Below are 13,513 nucleotides of genomic sequence, written 5' to 3' on the forward strand. Positions count from 1 at the left end.
TGCATACATATGTAAATATAAATTTATATATCTCTTTATCCACTCCTCTGTCAGTGTACACTTAAATTTTTTCCATATCTTTGCTATTATGAATAATGAATAATGCAGTGAAGAGATATCCAAATATCTCTTCTTAATATTTATTTCATTTACTTCACATATATTTTTTGAATAGAAGTGAGATTGCTAACCATATGATAATTGTATTTTTAACTTTTGAGGGACCAACTTACTGTTTTCCATGACGAGTGTGCCAATTTACATTCCCACCAACAGTGTATAAGGATTTCCTTTTTTACACATCCTCACCAATATTTGTTATTTCGTGTCTTTTTGATAATAACCATCCTGACAGATGTGAGGTGACATCTCTTTGCATTTTTCTGATGATTAGTGATGTTGAGCAGTTTTTCATGTACCTTTTGACCATTTGTATGTCTTCTTTGGAGAACTACCTAATGAGGTCTTTTACCCACTTTTTAATTAGGCTATTTATGTTTTGCTATTGAGTTACATGAATTCCTTAGATATTTTGGATACTGACCCCTTATCAGATATATGCTCACAAATAGGCTCTCCCTTTCCATCAGTTAACTTTCTTTTTGCTGATTGTTTTCTTTTCTGAGCAGAACCTTTACAGTTTGACATAGTCCTACTTCTCTATTTTTGCACTTGTTGCCCGTAGTTTTGGTGTCATATGCAAAAAAAAAAAAAAAAAAAAAAAAAAGTATTGTCAAGGCCAATGTCAGGCTTATTTCCTACATTTTCTTTGGGGGGTTGATATTTTCAGGTCTTATATTTAAGGCTTTAATGCATTTGGAGTTGATTTCTGTATATGGTATAAGAGTACAGTTTCATTCTTCTTCCCAGAGATATCCAGTTTTCTCACCTCCATTCATTGTGTAATCTGAGCACCCTTGTCAGACTACTTGACCATATATGTGTGAATTTGTTTCTGGGGCCTGTATTCTGTTCCATGTCCATGAGTCTATTTTTATGCTACTACATATTGTTTCTGTTATTACAGATTTGTAATATAATTTCAAATCAGGAAATTTGAAACCTCCAGCTTTGTTCTTTATTCTCAGTCTATTTAGGGTCTTTTATGGCTCTATGCAAATTCCAAAAGTGATGTGTTTTTTTTTTTCTATTTTTGTGAAAAATGTCATTGGAATTATGTTAGGGATTTCACTGATTCTATATATCTCTTTGGGTAGTATGGGCATTTTAACAATATAATTCTTCCAATCCATGAGCCCAGGATATCTTTCCACTTTTTTGTGTCTTCTTCAACTTCTTTCATCAATGTATCATAAACTATCAAAAATCCTTTAGTGTTATACCATCCACAGCCCAGTTGCACTGGAGCAATGGTATAAGTTGCCAAGAGACCAAAGATACCTGAAGATGGGATGTGAGACATAGGGTTTAGAAAACTGCTTACAGGGAAAATCCAGGGCACTTCGGGGCCATGATGTCTTACTGTCCTCTTTTACTCCAAGGATGATAAAAGTATATAGCTCTTTAACCCCTTTGGTTAAAATTTTTACAAGTATTTTATTCTTTTTTGATGCTATTGTAAATGGGATTCTTCATTTCTTTTCTCTGATAATTCATTTTTAATGTATAGAAGCAAAGCTGACCCTTGTTGTATGTCTGCACTTTACTGAATTAATTTATTAGTTCTAACAGTTTTTTGATGGGTTCTATTGTATTTGCTATTTTTTAAATTATATGCTAACAGAATTTTACTTCATTTCCAATTCAGATGCCTTATAGTGCTTATTCTTGCCTAATTGCTCTAGTTAGAACTTCCAGAACTCTGGTCATGAGAGAATACATCCTACTTTTGTTCCTGACCTAGAGGAAAACTTTAAGCTTTTTACCCCTTGTGAAGCTGTAAGAATACTAGTAGAATGAAAGTGAAAGGATTGAAGAAGATAATCCAGGCAAACAGAAAGAGAGTATATTCCTAACAGACAAAATGGACTTTAAGTCAAAACTGTAAAAAGAGACAAAGAAAATGAATACATAGTGATATACATAGATGAATAGTAGTCAATTGTTTAAGGAGATATAACAATTGTAAACACATAGGCACCTAGCATGGCAGCACCTAAATATATATAAGGCAAATATTAAGAGAACTAAAGAAGAATAATCAATACATGTAAATCTTTCATTTATCTCCCAGGTATTTAAGTAGCAATAAGTCCTAAACTGAGAACTGTTGAACTAGAAAATGTTCAGGAGAACATGGCAAGAGGTAGACCAATGGGACAAAAAACATGCCATACCCATCTATGCTAACAAAGACATCGCTTCCTGATGCAGTAAGCAGATTCATATAATAAGAGCTTGGGAAAGTTCATATTTTATGCATATTCATATAGATCATTATAATAATATGTGGTATCATGATCTTCTATTACAGAGGCAAAAGTCCTACCTTTTCAATGTGTTATTGCTTTCAATAATATCTAAATTTGAATATCTAAATATTGTGAGAATATCTAAATTTGAAAAGGGAGAGAGTGGTTTTAAAAAGCTTGCTATATCTAATGTCTACTCCAGGATAAAACCCCCTCTTTTGAATAGGCAGAAATAGACAGTAGGGTATTAAATGGACCACTATGGCAAAATACACAATATAAGGCAAAAACAATCCTTTATAACTCAGTTGTTTCCTAAATGTTCCACTAAAGAAAATAGTAGTGTGGTTAATATAACTCCGCTTTAATTTATATGACTAATTTAATTATTTGAGAAAAAAAATTACTTTCTAAAGATTTCTTAAGTGCCTCTGGATTAACTTCTAATAAAAACTTTGCAGATTATATTGAAATGTTTGCGTTAATAATTGGTACTTAAAGCATTTTATGATTCTTCACAAATGAAGTGGAGAGGTCAAGTGTAGGTATTGTTCTTAAACCTGAAATTCTGGTAATTATTCACTGCATGTACCTAAATACTTTGGAAATCATTTGTATGTGAAAATGGGGATAAAGACATGCTATCCAGAGTATATAAACAATAAGGAACTTTTATGAATTAATAAGAAAAATGACAACCTAATGGGAATAACAATGAGAAAAGTGAATGGTGAAGAAATTTATGAAGAACCCCAAATGGCTAATAAACATCCGAAAAGATGCTTAGCATCAGGGAAATGCAAATTAAAAGAATAAGATGCATTTACACCCATCAGGTTGATGAAAGCTAATAAAGTCAGGCAGTTCCAAACATTGGCAAGGATGTGAGGACTGGGAACTCTCATTCCTGTTACTAGTAATAGTGTGAACTGGTGCAACCACTTTGGAGAGAAGTTTGGTAACAATAAATAAATCGAAGTCACACACATACCCTACAAATCAGCTACTTCCCTACTTTGTGTATACTCTGATTTTGTCATATACACCAGGAGACGTTTTCAGGAATGTTTATTGCAGCATGATTTTTAACTGCAAATACTGAGGGTAGGGGCAAGAATATAAATGCTCCTCAATAGAATAGAAAACAAAAACTGTAGAGTATTTATATAATGGGGCATTATACACAGTTTAAATGAATGAATTATATCTTCTATTGGAGTATATTTCAACAACATGATATTGAGTGAAAAGAATGTTACAGAATCATATATAAGCCACTAATATAAAATAAAACTCTTCCTATATTTTCCAAAAATATAATAAGAAAATAAAAAACAAAAATTTAAAACTTACAGGACCATATATTATATATGAATTTGTACATATGTAATAAAAGTCAAAAAATAGGAAAAAGAAGCACACACACACACACACACACACCAGCTACAGAATGTAGGTTACCTTTGTGAGGAGGGAAATAAATTCAGGAAGCATACAGGAGGTTCTAACTCTATCTTGAAGCTTTTCTTTTTTACACAAAACAGTTTAAAACAAACATCTCACAACATTAATCTTATTAAAATCTGGTTGATGAGTGCAAGGATGAGTGTCATTCTCAACTCTTCAAAAATTTTAAATATTGCATAATTTTAATAAAAAGAAATGAAATTATTGTCTTAATTTAATAATCTGAGAAGAGCTCCCAAAAAGTCAAATGTGAACTCTCCCCCACATCCTCAGATGTATTAGTGCACAAGTCATCCAAACAGCTGTCATTTCTAAATGTAAGGATCTAAGTCGGGGTTTGGCAAACTTTTTCTATAAAGGGCCAAATAATGAAGATGTGGCCATACACCCTCTGTCACCACTGTTCCATGCCACTGCAGCAGTCATGCAAGTAGCCATAAACAGCATGAAAATGAGTGAATGTGGCTGTGTTACAATAAAACCCTTCTTAACAAATATAAGCAGGGGGCTAGATTTATTCTATGAGCTATAGTTTACTGACCTCTACTGTGCACTCAGAGCCATAGATTCTGATAAAACAAATTAACTTTCAGTCACAAAGATAACCCCAATGATTAGTATTTCTTATGGTCAAGTTTAAAGTGTGTTTAAAGTCTTCTATTAAATAAAATGTAACATAACTAGCACTTATTAGTTGCTTACCGTGTGTCAGGCACTGTGCTAAATTTACATGCAGATCTTACATGGTCCTCTCAACAACTCTATGGGACAGGCAACACCATTGTCCCCATTTTCAGAAATGAAAACTGAGACTTACAGAGGTTAAATGACTTGTCTCACATCTGTAAGTTAGTAAGAAATATTAGCCATAGGGCACAAACCTAGAGTTCCCAGTCACACCAAAGCCCATTGCTATATTTTATGCATGTTTTTATCAGTGACCTATTTTTTTTAAGTCTTGGTTAATAAGACTCAAAAAAGAAATTAAAATTAAGTCACTTGTTAATTATCCATAGGGAGAATGAGTATAAGTAAAGATAACCCATAAATTTCATTCAGTTCTCTGTTTTTGTTCTGTTCTTCCTCTTCATGTGGCATAATAATATAAGTCCCCAGCCTGGGAATTTTCCAGTCATTTAGGAAATGGTAACAAGTCCCAGCTAAAGATAAAAGACCAAGTTTCTCACATTTCTTTTAGATAATCACCAATAGTAAGGCCAGCGACTCACTTGTGGGACCTGCCGCGAGCTGCCAGGTCACGGAGTTGACCCCACTAATTCAACCTTCCCTATGATCTCCTAATGCAAGGTGGAGGCAAGAGTTTCTCCTTAATAGAAAATGGAGCTTGGGAAGCATTCACTACCTACCCCACTCTACTCCCCATGATAGAAGGAAATTTTATACTTGTCCTGTCCCCCCTTCAAGATTGAGGATACCTACTCCATCCTTCCCTTCCATCCCATGGGAGAGCAGTGATCATTTCTCACTAAAAGTAGCTAAGTCACTAAATCAGCAGAGGCCCAATTTCATAGCTCAGCTGTTCTCATGCATGGATTGACAATCTGAATTGGGCTGGGGATTGGAGAGAAAGATTGGGAAAGTAAGAAGCAATGGAGCAATGTGTACTCTCACCACTTCCTGTAGTTGAAAGGACACTACAGAGGTGCAAGGCATAAGCTATCTTTATAACAGGATATTTGCCACAGCAGAGACCCCTACTAAAGAGGCAGAGGATGGATTGTCCATGGGAGAAAGAAATACTGAGTCGAAGAGGAGGAGGCAACCTCATGAGTATACCCAAGTATGAAGGGCAAGTGACCCACAGCATCCTCAGGAGAGAAGCATATTTGCATGTCCACTGAATTTGAATTCCCTGAAGTGAGCAATCTTGTCTGCCTTGATTCCCACATTATCCCCTGGACCTAAAGCAATTCCTGGCACAGAGTGCTCAATTAAGAACCATCACACAGAGAATTCTAGCAAAAAGAGGAGGGCAGACTTGCCACCAACATCTCTTGGGCTCCCAAGGGGACATACCCACCATCAGAGCTCCTCTAGATGACTAGAGTAATGAGGAAGAAGAGAGAAGGGTGGGGTCAGGGGGAAAGACCCTTTATCCACGTATATAGCTAAAGCCTTTGGTATAGTCTGCAGTGAGAAGGGGAAGCCTTATTAAAGATTGCAACACTAACTGCACTGGACTTTTTAATAGCAGAAAATGTTGAAAAATAATGGGATTGGACTACTACCCACAGGAAAGGGGTAGGGGCTAACAGAGCACAGCTGGTAGCAGTTATTGGAAAAATAAATCAATTGCACATTTATACACTTCGGTGACTAGAGAATGTTCAATCAAATCAGTTACATTAATAATTTGAAATCTTAGAAAATAAAGGTGATTACAAAACAAAGATTCTCCATCAAAACAAGCCTACGTAATTGTTTTTCTAGAAAGGCTGATAATGAATTTGAGGATTTTCATTCACATATTTGTACCCAGTCCTTTCAGTGACAAGTGGCTCACATTTGTAAAATGACACTGCAGCATCACATCAAGAACAATGTCTGATTGTACAGAGACAATGAGAGAGGAATTGGCCTCCAAAAGTGATAATATAATGGTGAACTCAGGCAAGCTGGATAGACAGCCAAAGATTACAAGAAAGTTCAAGAGACAATGGAAGAGATGACCAAGGGAGGACCCTAGGATGGAAAATCAGACAATGCACTCAAGGAGGTGGAAAACAGGAACAGAGGAAGCACCACAAAGTAGATCAAAGTTATTCTTGAATTCTCTCCCACACAAAGTGTTAAAGGTGCCTGTCCAAGCCAAATTAAGGGGCACAGCAAGTGGCAAGCAACAGTCAAGCTGCATAATCATGCAAAGATTAACTTGTTATCTTGGTACCATTGGCACTCTGCATTATTCATTAATCAGCTCCCGATGGAAAGAAGTACATGAATTAGAATTTTCTTTTCTAGGGTTAATTTGAATTTTTCTTTGTTTCTTCTAGCCCATAGAGGGTTTGTTTGTTTGTTCATTTGGGAATTAAATAAAATAATGTTTCTAACATGCCTAGAAAGAATCTGGCATAAAACTATGTTCAGTAAGTGCTAATTATTGTAAAGGGTCAATATTTTCATGTGGGTAGTTCACAACTGCATAATAAGCTCTTGGGTAATTAATTGAGAACTTGGTAGAGTTAGAAATCTAGATGCATGTACCTAGTAGCATAAGAATAAATGTTCACATAGAGAACTGAAAGTAATTTTAATTTTAATCTAGTTGGGATGCATGAAAGGGTAATATCACTTTAGCTGCCATTTTCAAAATAAATAATTATGAAGCTCTTAAGTAGCAGCAAGTGGTACTCTGATAATCTGGGCTCTGAACACGGAGAGCACCTCTTGTATCAGATTCTATCTGCAATCAGCTCTCATGACTCCCATCACCTTGCCATGTCTCTTCTCCTCCCAATATTCTATGCAATTCATTAGATGCAGGAGTTGTTTCTTAAGAATTTGATAAAGGAGTAGAGGGAATGGTATGACCGTGAGTCACGTTATGTGTGGGAGAGGCTCCTTTTGAAAACAATTGATTTGCCATGGGATGTATGTGGAATTCCAAGAGCAGCTCCTGTTATATTAATCAGGCAGTTATTAATGTAAACTGCAAAGTGGGAGAGTTCAAAAAGTTCATTGCAAGCTACAATAAACCAGAGGCTTTTTATTCTAGTGATTTAAGAAAGCTTTACATTTTTATTTCCAATTAACCTATCAATAGTGATGTCACTTAAATACTCCTAAGGAATATTATCTCCTCATTATTGCCAGAAAACATGCTGCCCAATTTCATAGCTCAGCTGTTCTCATGCATGGATGGACAATCTGAATTAACTTGAACAGAAACAAGATTTTTAGACACTCGGCTACATTCCTAGTTGTAAAATTTAAGTAATTAATGTGCGACTTTAAATAGTAAAGGAAAATAAAATGGATAATGTTTATTTTGTGCATCAAAATGATGGTGATACAATGCTACTCTAACTTATTATTTATTTAGTGTTAGTACTTCAATAGAAAAATTATTGTAATCCACACAGTCCTTGCCAATACCATTGAATACTGTGGTGGTGAGTAAAGAGTCTCTGGAGAGCTGTCTTAAAATTAAACCATTAAAGAAAGACTGTATTTCCATTATGGCCAAACAAAGATAGCAGACCCCACTGAGCTCTACGGATGAGAGTTTTTCTGCTTTGTTGAGTGTTAAAATTTGGCACAAAGACATCCATTATCTTGTTGATCTGAAACTTCAGCACATGTAAGTTTTTGTTGTTTTGTTGTGTTATTTATACAGAATGATCATTTTAATTGTGGCGTATTTATATAGACATAATAATGTCATTTGATCCATTTCACTCCCCAATACCTCCCCCACTTTCTCCTCCTCTTGGTCTCCTGTCTCCCCTCCACTTCAAGAATTCCTTTTATTTTCTTTTTTTGTTTGTTTTTTTTTTGTTGTTGTTGTTGTTCTGATGCTACAAAACTAATAGTTACTCGATTGATTTGAAAAGTTAAAGGGATCAGGGAAGTTCAGATTCAGCAAGTACTGACTATATTATACATAAGTATAGCTCTCCTTCCACTTTAATTAGATCTTCCTTTTTCATCCTATTCATGCCCAAATGAACTGGATAGTAAAGCTACTGTGATACATGATTATGTTTATTTTTAAACAATGTCCCAAAGGCTAATAATAAGTCATAAACATCTCACATGCATCATGTTCATATAGGAAGGAAGCTCTAACTTTGAGCCAAGTAAAGAATCACTTTGCAATTCAGGTTAATAACTGATTAATGTAACTGGGGCTGCTCTCAGAATTACACACACACACACCATGGCTCTCTCCCCTCCTCAGCAATGCTGATCAGCTTCATTAATAATAAGGAGCTGTGAGTTATGGAATTAGAGAACCTACTTCTGGTCTTGTTACCTCCACATATAAGCCATGTAGTCTTTTCATAAATCCCCATTTTTTTCTCAAAAGCTCAGAATCCTTGCCTTAAGTAAAGGTAATAGAAACCAGAAATAAAAAGATTAATAAAATGGGGGGGTTTTTGTTCTCAATGCCCTTGTGTGCAGTCTGTGAGTGTCTTATTCTGTTTGTGCTGCTATAACAGAATACCTGAGAACAGGTTTATGAAGAACAGATGTTTTTTATAGTTCTGTGGTCCGGGAAGTCCAAGATCAAGGTGCCAGCATCCGGTGTAGACTTTCCTGCTGTGTTCTCACTTAGCAGAAAGTAGAAGGACAAGAGAGAACCAGCCCACTCCCTCAATCCCTTTTTCAGTGGTATTGATCCATTCGTAAGGGTGAAAACTTCATGACTTAACCACTTCCCACCAGTGTGGCATTGGAGGCTGTTTCCAACACATGAATTTGCAGGGAACATGTTTCAGACCATAGCAGCAGGTGTAGAGTGCTAATCACCAGCAACTGCTTCCTTTGCTTACTTGACCCCTAAATCAACTAGCAACTCATTTTGCTCATTCTCACTTACACACACACACACACACACACACACACACACACACACCAGTCAGTACTGTGATAAATGCCACAAAGGATATAGTGGAAGCACAAAAAAATGATTGTGCTCTCAAGCTATATGCTGGAAGGTGTAATTATAAATCCTACAAGATTTTATTTCCCAGCATTTCTCACAGGATTCAGTAAATGCAAAAGAAAAGTACATCTGCCTTCAGCCAGTTCTGTGAGCAAAGACATGGTTATGGCAGAAAGAAAAGAGATGCCTCCACCTTGTGGCTGCCTTCTTCAGCTCTGTGCCGGCAAGGCATTGCTATTTGCAAGGTTACCTCTCACTGAGAGAACTGTGTTGTTTTTACTTTCATAACTTTCTTGCCTTCTTCGTGTGGTAGCAAGTGTTAGAGACTTTTGTTAAGACCTTGTTCTCACAAAATGCAAGTTTAGCTTTGGCCAAAATGAAGTAGGTAGCATGTATGCATGTGTTTATTTATTTATTTATCTATTATTTAAAAATATTCCTGGAGTTCTCATCCTGTATCAAGTGCCTTAGTCAACAGTGGGAAAAAAGAAAAAACAGCAACCAAGGCACAGTCTGCCTCAAAGTATTCTGCCCTCAAAGCCCCCTCTCCCTCCATCTCCCACACATCCTCAACTCTCCCAAAGACTCCCCCATCTTCCACTGGTTATGAATGCCCTGCACAATAGTAATTTTTGTCCCCCGTACAAGTAAGTTTTATTATCTATTATTTTTAAGGCAATATAGTAGCTACTACTAGAAGACACAAAGATACAGTCCCTCATTCCATTATAATTTAGTAGATTGCCAAGTGGTGGTGAGCAGAATAAATACACAGATATTACCACTAGGAGGCAGTGTTTCCATACATGCTCTAAGAAGGACCCCTAAAATGCAATGGACCTGGAGCCAAGGGCAGATAAATCCCCCTGGCATAATGAGTAGTGGCTTAATAGAGGAGTTGAGCAGAGTCTTGAAGACTGGACATGATTAGAAGATGAGGTTGAAGAATCCAGGGAGAATGGCAAGAATGATAAAGAGGGCTAAGGATCACAACAAAAAATGTACAAGTGGGAACACCTGAGAAGTGGTGGCATGAGAGTGGGCTGGACTAAACAGAGAAAGGGTGGGAATAAGCTAGAAGGTCAGAGGGACAAGTCCTGAAGGATTCGCACACCATGTTAAGGAGTTTGGATCCCGTTCAGGAATTTGGGGGGAGGAGGGCTGGTGTTTAGGAAGGAGAAAGCAAAATCAGTGAGATTCAAAATATGTCTGTGATGGCCACGTGGAGTCAAAGAAAGTGACTGGATGCAAAGGCAACTCTGAAGTCTTAGGTAAATTCAAGAGACCATTTACTTTTCTGTAATGATAGCTTAAAAGGTTATCCATATTAAAACAAATAAAAGTTTCCAGAACCTGTTTGTCCCATATGATTTGGGGAAAGTAAAGACCACCTCTTTTTGACGTCTTGTTCCTGAATTATTTCTTAAAGCCTTCATCTGTCACAGTATCTGCCATACTTACTCATTGTTTTAAAATCCATTCTATCCCATACCCACTTCACCACAGTGCCAGTTCTTTTGTTAACTGTCTCCCCCAGAGCCCTTCCCTATCTTTCACTGCCCTATTCTGTGTCCTGGGGGACTGGTCACTATGTCTGAATCACCCCAGCTTTCTTGCCCTATGGTTACCCATTGGATTTGGCCAATGAGAAACACCTGCAGGAAATGGGAGACCAGAAAGTGAGAATGTGTATTAGTTTTCTGTTCTACCATAATAAATCATCTCAAACTTAGTGGTTTAAAATGACACAGATTTATTATCTTATAGTTCTAGAGGTCGGAAGTCCAAACTCAGTTTCACTGTATTAAAATTGAGGCCAATTGGCGGGCCAATTCTTTCTGCCAGCTTTCAGAGACCCTTGCTTTTTTCAGCTTTTAGAGACCCTTGCTTTCCTTGGCCTTTAGCTCCTCCTTCCATCTTCAAATCCAGCAGCTTGGCATCTTCTCTCTGACCTTGGCTCTGTCCTCATGTCTTTCTCTTTCTCAGACTTTGACCCTTGGAATTACATTAGGCCCACCCCAATAATCCAGGATAATCTTCCCATTGCAAAATTGCTCAGGCAAGCACATCTGAAAAGTCTTTTTGTGCCATGTAAGGTAACATATGCACAGATTCCAGGGATCAGGAGAGATTGCTATTTCTTACCCTGTTGCCTTAGTGCTCGGGGCTTGGCAGTATTCCTTCCCTCCACAGCTCCAGCTAGGTAAGCAGCCTCTCTTTCATAATTCTAGCTCTCACATGGCCCTAGTAACTTTTTTTTTTCCCTCCTTGGGTTCTTCCAGACTAGAGATGATAACAGCACCCACTATAGTTACCCAGCAGTGCTCAAGAACCCTTAATCCTGTCCACACTTCTAAAATAATTGCATCAGTAAATTATCTTCAAAATCCCAGCTGACTGATGTACCTGGCACCTGCCTTGGTATTCCTTCTGCACTCTACTTCTATTTCTAAGTCAGGTCTAGAACTGGCTCTCACACAAAAGTCTAAATGTAAATCTGATACACAAGATGTTTAGCTTCAGGAAAACAAAGAATCCTTAGCATGTAACCATATAGCAGTCATTGCACAAAGCCTAATGCTTACATCTGGAAAATAAATATATCTGATTAAATAAGTATGCAGAATAATATTCCCTTTTCCTCTCAATTACATGCAAGGAAGGGAAATGATAGTTTGCAGAGTCCACAATAAAAAGTTTTCTCTTTGATTTTCCTTTTGTTTATTTTCCAGTCAACTAGGGAAACTGACTTTATGACTAAACATAAGTGATTTCTGAGCAAATTATAAGCTGCTAGCTGAGCTGCCAATGATAGCTTTCTATTCTTGCTCAGATGAATAATTTTAAGAAGTGGTCCCAGGCTTGGCTTCTTTCCTCCACAGTCAGACTAACATGTGAAAATGGAATGGCAGTGGTTATTTTTTCCCTTTGTAGAAACTATTTCCACTTCAGCCAGCTTGTCCTTAAAAGTCTCTTTCTCTGTATTCAGGTCTGTGTTGTGGATGTTTCTCTTGGAGAGCTGACAATATTATACAGGCAAAGGCCAGTGCTCTAAAGAAATGCACTGGAAAGGCACCCAGCTGAGATGAGTGGGGTCACAGGAGCCTCCCTGGGTGACATCATACCTAAAGTTGTTCCTAAGGGATGAGCAGGATTGAGCTGTTTGAAGGGGAGGATGAGGAGGAAGCTAGAAACATGCAAAGACACAGAAAAAGAAACACTCTTGAAACCTTAAAGTGGTAGGAAGAGATGACCTAGATAAGCTACCTAAAGCAAGAAAAAGGACTTCAAGAAGGGGGCATCAGTCAAAACTAAAAACCCTGGAAGAGCAAGGAGATTTAGAAGCAGCAAGTGATTTGATGAGGAAAAAGGAAAGATCTGGTGAGAAGGATACCAAATTGTCATTTAGAGTTCAACTATTTCTGCATTAGGGATGCGGCATCAACCTAAATTTCACAAATATTTCTATGTTGAAATTTAAAGGATTTTTTAAAATTATGATGAGACATGGAGGCTTCTGAATGGAGCCTCCAAAGCCAGTCCCCTAATCCCAATGTCCAGCCAAGGCAGCAGTGGGGCAGTATGCACATGTCAAAGATGGAACGATTTTTTGAGCTGTGACTAAATCTTTTTAGAGGATTTTTTGTATGTGTGTTCCACATTATTACTCAGCATTAAAAGATAACAAAAGTGTGGAACCTTAAACTATACTACAAAGCTATAGTAACAAAAACATCATGGTATTGGCACCAAAATAGACATGTAGACCAATGGTACAAAATAGAAGACACAGAGACAAACCCACATAAATACAGTTATCTCATACTAGACAAAGGCATCAAAAACATACTTTGGAGAAAAGAAAGCCTCTTCAACAAATGGTGCTGGGAGAACTGGAAATCCATATGCAGCCAAATAAAAATAAACCCCTATCTCTCACCATGCAAAAAACCCAACTCAAAGTGGATTAAGAACCTAGGAATTAGACCAGAGCCCCTGCGCCAAACAGAGGAAAAAGTAGGCCCAAGTCTTCATCATGTCAGAT

General features: G+C 37.2%; 1 protein-coding gene across 4 annotated transcripts in view; it reads left to right on the plus strand.

Moving 5' to 3' along the window:
- Nucleotides 1–13,513, plus strand: part of Magi2 (membrane associated guanylate kinase, WW and PDZ domain containing 2) — a 1,314,737-nt gene that overhangs the window by 1,230,996 nt on the left and 70,228 nt on the right. The gene's annotated exons all lie outside the window — the stretch shown is intronic.

The sequence above is a fragment of the Marmota monax genome, unplaced genomic scaffold (genome assembly GCF_021218885.2).
Source record: "Marmota monax isolate L192 unplaced genomic scaffold, Marmota_monax_Labrador192_F-V1.1 WCK01_AAM20220418_F8-fsc00065, whole genome shotgun sequence".
Classification (NCBI taxonomy): Eukaryota; Metazoa; Chordata; class Mammalia; order Rodentia; family Sciuridae; genus Marmota; species Marmota monax.